This window comes from Anser brachyrhynchus, assembly GCF_964034855.1.
Source record: "Anser brachyrhynchus genome assembly, chromosome: 2".
Taxonomy (NCBI): domain Eukaryota; kingdom Metazoa; phylum Chordata; class Aves; order Anseriformes; family Anatidae; genus Anser; species Anser brachyrhynchus.
In genome coordinates, this window is record NC_137695.1 from 36,750,294 (window position 1) to 36,757,916 (window position 7,623).

The 7,623-nt window shown below is 39.4% G+C and overlaps 1 long non-coding RNA gene across 1 annotated transcript; it reads left to right on the forward strand.

Annotated features, from left to right (window-relative positions):
- Positions 1-79: 79 nt before the first annotated feature.
- Positions 80-4,496, forward strand: LOC308189885. The gene is made up of 3 exons (XR_013946699.1): positions 80-1,272; positions 2,236-2,308; positions 2,782-4,496. It is a non-coding gene; the product is annotated as an uncharacterized lncRNA (long non-coding RNA).
- The last annotated feature ends 3,127 nt before the right edge of the window (positions 4,497-7,623 follow it).

The window sequence follows — 7,623 nt, forward strand, 5'->3', positions numbered from 1 at the left end:
CCCGGCGGCGGCCGCCGGCAGCGGGAGGAGCGGGAGGAGCAGCGGGAGCAGGGCACCCGGGCCGCCCCGCACCGCGCCGGGGGTGGGTGGGCTGGCAGGGACCGGGAGCGCCCCGCCGCCAGCCGCCAACTTTCGCCCGCAGCGGGGACGGGGCGGGGGGCGGCGCAACGGCCGGCCCCTGAGGTGAGGGGAGCCGCCCGCCAGGAGCCAGGCGGGCAGCCCCACGCCGGTTCCTCCTCCACCCCGGGCAGGAGAGGCCGCCCGCCCGCCCCGGTGCTTACCTGCGTGGGCCTGGGGCACCTGCGGCCGGGCCAGGCCTCCGGGGGTCCCCCCGGGCACAGGGCCCACCCCGGGGCCTGATCCGGCGGCCGCAGCCCCGCGGGTGTAAAGGAGGAGGAGGAGGGAGCGAGCGGGAGGCACCCACCTCGCTCTCGAAACCTATTTTGACTTTTTGTCTCCAGAAAGCTATTCAGCGGAGAGGCTGACTGATTAATTGATTTTAATGAAGGTCTCCCTAGGCTCAAATTCACAGACAGCTTTATTTAAAATTAAAAAGGAAAAAAAAAAGAGAGAGTGCTTGTCAGGAAGCCTTCTCTTTTTTTCCCCCGCTTCTGTTTTATAATAATCTTTTTCCATATTTATATAGTCCTACAATACTATTAATGATTTTGAGGAAAAGTGTAACTAAAAAAATCTCAAAATCTGTATAAAGCTCTCTTAATTGTCTAGACATAAATAACTACACTGATCCCACTGATGGATAACAGCCCTAGACTATTCTCATCCCTATAAAATTAACCATGTGTATAAGGATAAGCAGAATCCACATGTGTTTTATTCATTGTATTGCAGGTGGGGATGTTCTTAGCATTGCTGCAGGAGCTAAAGAACAGCCAAGCCTTAAAACGTAGTAGAATGATTAGTGGATGGAAAGATGAGTATTTGCCCATTTAAAAAGGAAAAATCCTGGGTTGTGATTATAGTGCCCTATGTATCGCAGAACTTACCATTTGTGGTGACAGAAAAAGGCTTTATCTCGTACATTATTTTAGTCATCTCCTTGTACATTCACTTTAATATTTATGAATTTTTGTCTCTTCCAGTTGTATGTTTCTTAATGCAAGCACAAACCCTATTTGCTGGAAAAAATAACATGACACAACCTTTGACAGATAGAACTAGAATTTGTAAATAGAGTTTGCAAATGAACTTTGCATACGCATGGGATGTTGAACCACAGAACAATGTTGTACCGTTCACGCATTAAAAAAGGTAACAGACACGTGGTAGTCCACAGAATGTTTTCAGGATGGAGAGCAGCAGTCAACCTGTAGCCTAGAAGGTTGGGGAGCTGCTGCTGTTAAACATTCTATGAAACTGTGTAACTTTGAGTAATACAGAGGTGTTTGGTATCAGACATCTGCTGTTTGATACGCCAGTTTTGAGCATAACTGTTTTAGAGGCAACTAGTCTCAGACCAATAGTCTCCACTTTCTTTTTGCTACTGAAGAAACTTGCTCACTAAGAGTTGACTCAGCAAAGGAGGAGTTGTTCCTGGACCATGTGTTCCTGGAAGCTCATGCTGCACAAGTTGCTGTCATGAATAATGCCACAAAATTAAGTATGTGCAAGTGTCCATGTGATCAAGGCATAAAGCAACAGTGGGTGGGGAAGAGAAGTAATGTGGCAAGGTAAGCATCTTCTTTAGGAAGTTGCAGTTTTGGAAGCTAATTTGTGTAGTCAGGCACATAGGCCTTTTTAAACCTGTAGTGGTTTTGGTAAGCATGGGTCCTCTGCACTGTTAACAACATCAGGACTGTAGAGCTTATATTTTTCTTTGCGCCTGAGTAGGCACTGTCTCAGTATAGATCAGCATAAATCAAATAGAAAATTTCTGAGGTAGGAAGTCAAGATTAATTTGAATGTACATTCAATATAAGAATTTTCTCAGGGCTGATCTACCATGTTCAACAGGTACATGATTAAGTCTGTTAAAAAACAAAACTGTGATGGACATTGGGTTGGTGTCAATAGCTGGTTATAGCTGTTAATAAAGAACACTTGCTACCTACAAAGAAATCAAAGTAGGTTTGTAGCCATCAAGTAATAAACATTCATGGTTAACCACCTGCTTGTAACAGAAAATATCGTGATTGCTTTCTGATGTGTGAACTTGGTCAGTTAGCTGCAGGTCTCTTTTCATTCATTGTTTGCTAAATTCTCTGGAATTTTTAGACCTTTTGAGTACTTAACTCTTGCAGTAGTTGAGAAGAGCTGGAAAGTCAGGAGCCATTCAATATCCCATAGGGTAAGTATTCAGGTCAGTATATTTTTATGTAATTATTCCTCTTACTCCGTGGGGCTTGATTTTATAGATATTCAGCCTTAATGGCTTCACTAGAAGTTGCTAGTTAAGTCACTTATTTTTTTCCCCGTGATTTGAGCTATGGGCCTTGTTTCAATGTAAGGACAAGGGCTAGGTTCAAGACACAGGCATGAACAACCACAACGAAGAACGTCCTACGCTCAACTCTTCTTATCGCAGCTTCACTGATCTTTTTGTCACCATCTGTGTATTACAGATGTGGAAAATACATTATGTTCATATAAGAAATAGTTGTTGTAGAATAAACTACTACTCTTCCTAACTTCTTGTACTTCTTGTTTTGTTGTTTCCTAAGTATTATCTGGAAATCCTTTTTAACAAACTTAATATCACTAGTTTACCCAATCCAATATATCTTTAAGTCCTTTATTATGAATAATCGTTTTCTTATTCAGGTTTTCCTGGGATAGAGACTATGGCATTCATACAACAAACTAAGAGAAGGAGCTCTGAACTTACTCCCTTGTTGTTTTGTTCTGTGGGAGAAATAAATGTAAATTGGACCCAAATGATTTGTCAAGCTGGGACTAATTGCTGAGTAGATCCATTTCAGGGGTGATAATAGTTGTCTTAAAGGATACTTTAAATAAATGGAGCTGAGAAAAAAAGCTAAAATGGCTGGTAGGCCGTGCTTTATTTATTTTTGAAGAAGTTAATTTGAAGGCCACTAAGAAGACCCTTAGTTCAACAACCATTTCTGCTTAGGCAGATGCTTGCACACAGCAGAGAGCAGGGCTGCATGCAAGGAAAAGGATGTGCTATTCAGACCTCATTACAAGACTGAGGGATGGGTAGATTCCTAGACCATCTGATTACCTGCTTAGAAATATGTATGTTAGGTCTGCGTCTTTTCTTCACTAACACCATGCCTTCGTGCCCCATTTAAACTCAATTTTGGTAAATAAACGTTTAGAGTAATTTTAATTAATTTCTTCCTAAATCTGATGGTTTATAGTCATGGTTTGGTAAGATCCCTTATCTCCTTACATCTCTCTTAGACCCTATTCAACAACTTTTGACTGCTGGTCTTTCTAATAACCAATTTCTACTAATGACTTAATAGTTACATTGTGCTAATTAACTGCTGTAGCGTAACTGCTGGGCCTTATCTGAAGATAGATAGCTACCATCCACTCACACTGTTCTGGATTCCTGAAAGCTGCTTTTTCTGTCCTTATGATCTCTGGACTGCTAGAGGTCAGAACTGGAAACACTTGGTAGTTGCTGTCTTTGGCTCTCCGAGGGTGACAAAGCTTTTGTTGAAAATATCACCCCCCTGCCAAATAGTAAGGAAAACCTAATGCTTGGTTCAGAGATTTATTTACAGTATCATTTATGTAAAGTTCTTGTTTTCAGCTGCGTTTATAATAGAGCATTACTGAGAAGATTGTTATGACTCTTGTACAAGAATGACGTGAATCTGTGAAACTTTAAAATTACAGTCTTAATAGAGTTCTGATTGTTAAACTATTAAAGTCATACTTGAAACATTTACTTTTTTTTTTCCCCTAAAGAAAAAATAGTTCAAGGATAATTGAATATTACAAAGAAATAGTTGGCAACACCTTCCCCTAAAAATCACTTGTTCATCTTTCAGTAACATTTTTTAACATTTTATTTCTGTTTCCCTCTGCAAACTGGCAATGTAAAACACATCTCACAAGTTGAGAAGAATTCACAACAGACACATCACTGCTGCAAAGTCATTATACAAGTAAAACATATTTATGCAGTTTGTGTCACGAGAATCCTATTTTTAATTTATACTGCTGAATTAGTTTTCTCTTGGCAGTGCACAGTGTAGCTTCAGGGTGCAATGGAAAAATAAAATGTTAAGCTGGGAAAGTACTGTATTCCCCACTAGTTCCAGATGCCCCAAAACAATAGATAGAAATCCTGCTTAGCTGAACTTTTTGAGAGACTTGCACATTTTCAGAAGGACAAAGCTTCAGATAAACAGGAGATTAAAGCTGCCTCTGTACTTCCAGTTACCTGTAACCTAGAAAAAAAAAAGAATCTTCTTGCCTTATTTTGACTACTTCAGAAAATTTGGAGCTTAAATGATGTTACGGCATAAGCTGCTCTTACAGTGTTAGCCTGCCTTGGAGTTTTAAAATACAAGCTGTTTCAATGGTCTCTTCAAAGAACCTGCAATTACATCGGTATTAAATAGCCTACTCTATTCTTACTATGGGTTATAGCAGCATACTTTTCTAAAACCTTTTATACTTTTTTACTCAGACAATTGGGGATAATTAATGTATACTTTTTAAAATAACTGGTTAGAGAAATAACACAATTTTGTAAGCTTACCTCAATGAAAGGTAAACTTGTTCTTTAATTAAAGCTAATAGTAGTACAGAGTGAAACTTTCAGTCTAACAGTTTTTACAGCCTCTCAAAAATGCAGAAGTCTCCAATTCTGAAAATTTTGTCTTTTCCACTTTCACTTCCTAAACTGAGGACCATGGCATTCCATGGCATCTACTGACATAATAGTTTATGAAGTCAGTCAAAAAAAGATGTTCACTCCAAAATGTATCAAGATTATAGTATCATTTTCACAAAAATTAATCCTAAATTAAAACAAGCATTTACTTGTTTTCTTTGTTTGAGTAGAGGCGTCATCAGAACTCACAACTGCCAGAAAGTCAAACTCTCTTATCCTCTGACCCTGAAGATCATTTATGATGCTATAGTTACAGGATGATTTAAAGCGATCCTTAAGGCTGTTCTGTCTTACATCAGTGATCTGGAGTGCAAAGACGTGGGACACAGCAGTGGTTTAGTGCCATCTCACATTTTCCGTCCAATTTCTCTGCACTAAATCAAAATTTAGTTAAGACAACCCAGGTCCTTCATTTCTGGATCTCCTCACAGAGAGCTGTGTATTTTAGAGCCTGCAAACTCAGTACAGACTCCCTTCTGTTTAGCCTGAGAATTTCCCATTAAAGAAAAAAAAAATCCTTCATTGAGCCAAGAATACCAGCAATACAGAGAATTCTGCACCAAGGCATAGGTTCCAGCAAAAATGCACTTGCTAAAATGTACAGAGGGTCAGAGAGTCCCCTGTGTTCAAGCAGGAGTGCAGGGAATTCTTCGTTTTCTTAAAAGATGTGTCCTTCTGGCATCCCTAAATTAGCTTAGGGAGAAGAAGGCTTTGACATAAAGTCAACTGCTAGCACTAGGGATGGTTTGTAGTCCCTAAGACTAGAAAGTCAGGTAACTTTGTTGACAGGAGGATTGGCAGTCGTTGACTACAGAGCCTGACATTGCTGGAAAGGAGATCCACAGGACAGTGTTCAGAATCAGATCAGTTTTCAAATAAAAGAAAACCCCATCTTAGAAATCCTCTCAAATGGTCTTCCATGACAGATGGTCAGAAGCTCAGCTGCAAGAATGTTGTGAATCACTCTCAATCACCACCACTGGTTTGTCAAATATACGTGGATTTCTTGTGACAGCTTAAATCAGCAATACAAATAACACACCCATTATATGGATCAAGAGGACTGAATATCACCACTGCAATGCTGAATAAAAGAACAAGAACATCCATCTACAAGAACATCTACTAGTGAAAATGGACGTAGTTTTTGAGTAGTAGCCTAGTATCTCTGAACAGACTCTACTCCACTGAGCAGATTGCTGCTACATGTGGCTTACTTAGAATCACTTGTTCATATCCACCAATGCATTGCATCACTAGAAGTAGTGGACAGGAATAAAAGAAGCAGAATCTCTAGAATACTAAAGTGGAATATTAAAATGGTGCCGCACAAAGAAATCCAAACTGAAAAAACTCACAGGTCAATAGTACAATATTAAGGAAAAATAAAAAGGAACAGGGAGAAACTGTGTAGAGATTTATCTGAGAGAAACATGGAAAAGGGCAGATCATCAAGAATAGAGTCCTAACACTTCCACGAAGACAGTATTTGCTGTATGCCATACCAGGCAAGGGAGGCAACTCCGGATCAAAGAAAAGGAGAATCCCCATTGCCAAGAAGGCCCAAAGATTCCCTCGTTTTCTTCCGTGGAGTACATAGTTGTAAAGGCTTCAGAATTCCTCTGATACCTGTCATGTGTATTATATCATAAAACTTAGGTTAAAAAAAAAATTTTGGTACATTTCCATGAAATTTATCTTTTTCCTCATCTGCATAACAACGTGTAGGGTTTGAAAGCTGTGAGATCTGAAGTCCTTTGAAACCCCACTCGTTCTGTGTATGTTCTGACTTGTGTATACCCACTGTCTGCAGTGTAATTTTAGGTATTCAGCTCTTTGCAGAATTTCATCTGTAAACAGCTGCGGAAGCTCCTGCTTTACATAAACAAAAACTACTCATCATAGTCTCAGAAAGTCATGGGTCTGTTTTATAAACAAACAAACAAAAAATGCCTATGCATAATGCAGTATTTGGAAACAAACTTGGACATTACTCACTCTTCAGAACATCTCCTGATTTAGTTATCTTGCACAGAAGAAGCTGACATGCCTCTGCATTAGATGCCAGGAGCTCTTAATGAGGGAAGACTTGAAATAAATTAGGATAGGTTTGTGATGTTTTAGTAAGATATTACAAAGCACTGGCAGACTGTTAGAATGTCTTACCTCTTCGTTTCAGCTGCATCCTGCAAATTCACCGTATTTCAAACTAAACAATTTACTAACTCACCAATAACAACTTTTACAAACTGCGATATGTAAAAGAAAAACCACTATTCCATGGGCATAGAGATACTTGACCTTACAGAAGGAAAAAAAAGTGTATCTCAAAAACCCTACTCATTTTCAGTTTCTTTCTTACAAAATCTGAATGGAATTATATGTTTGTAATTGTGTCTGTATATATCTACAGAAAACAGACCCAATGTCTTCAGTTATTTTTCCTGTTTCTATGTGTTTATATTGTAACTAGACCATGGCCAGCCCCACAAAGGGAATAATGAAAGAAGAATCCTTAACCCTGGTTTTCTTCTGTATGGGGACAAATCTGAACAAATATTTTTTTTAAGAGCCCACTCACCTTTGTTTTTTCTCTCTGTGCTCAGGTTACTTGTGCTTAATTCATTTTCTGTACCTATCTACCTTCCAGTATATAATTTGAACACCCAGAACTGTACCAAAAAAAAAAATTTAAAAAAAAATATAAGACTTGGGAGCTCAATAAACCAAAGCTTTCCTATCTTTTCTCTGAAGGAGGTTCACCAATGCATACATGTGATGATCTTTTG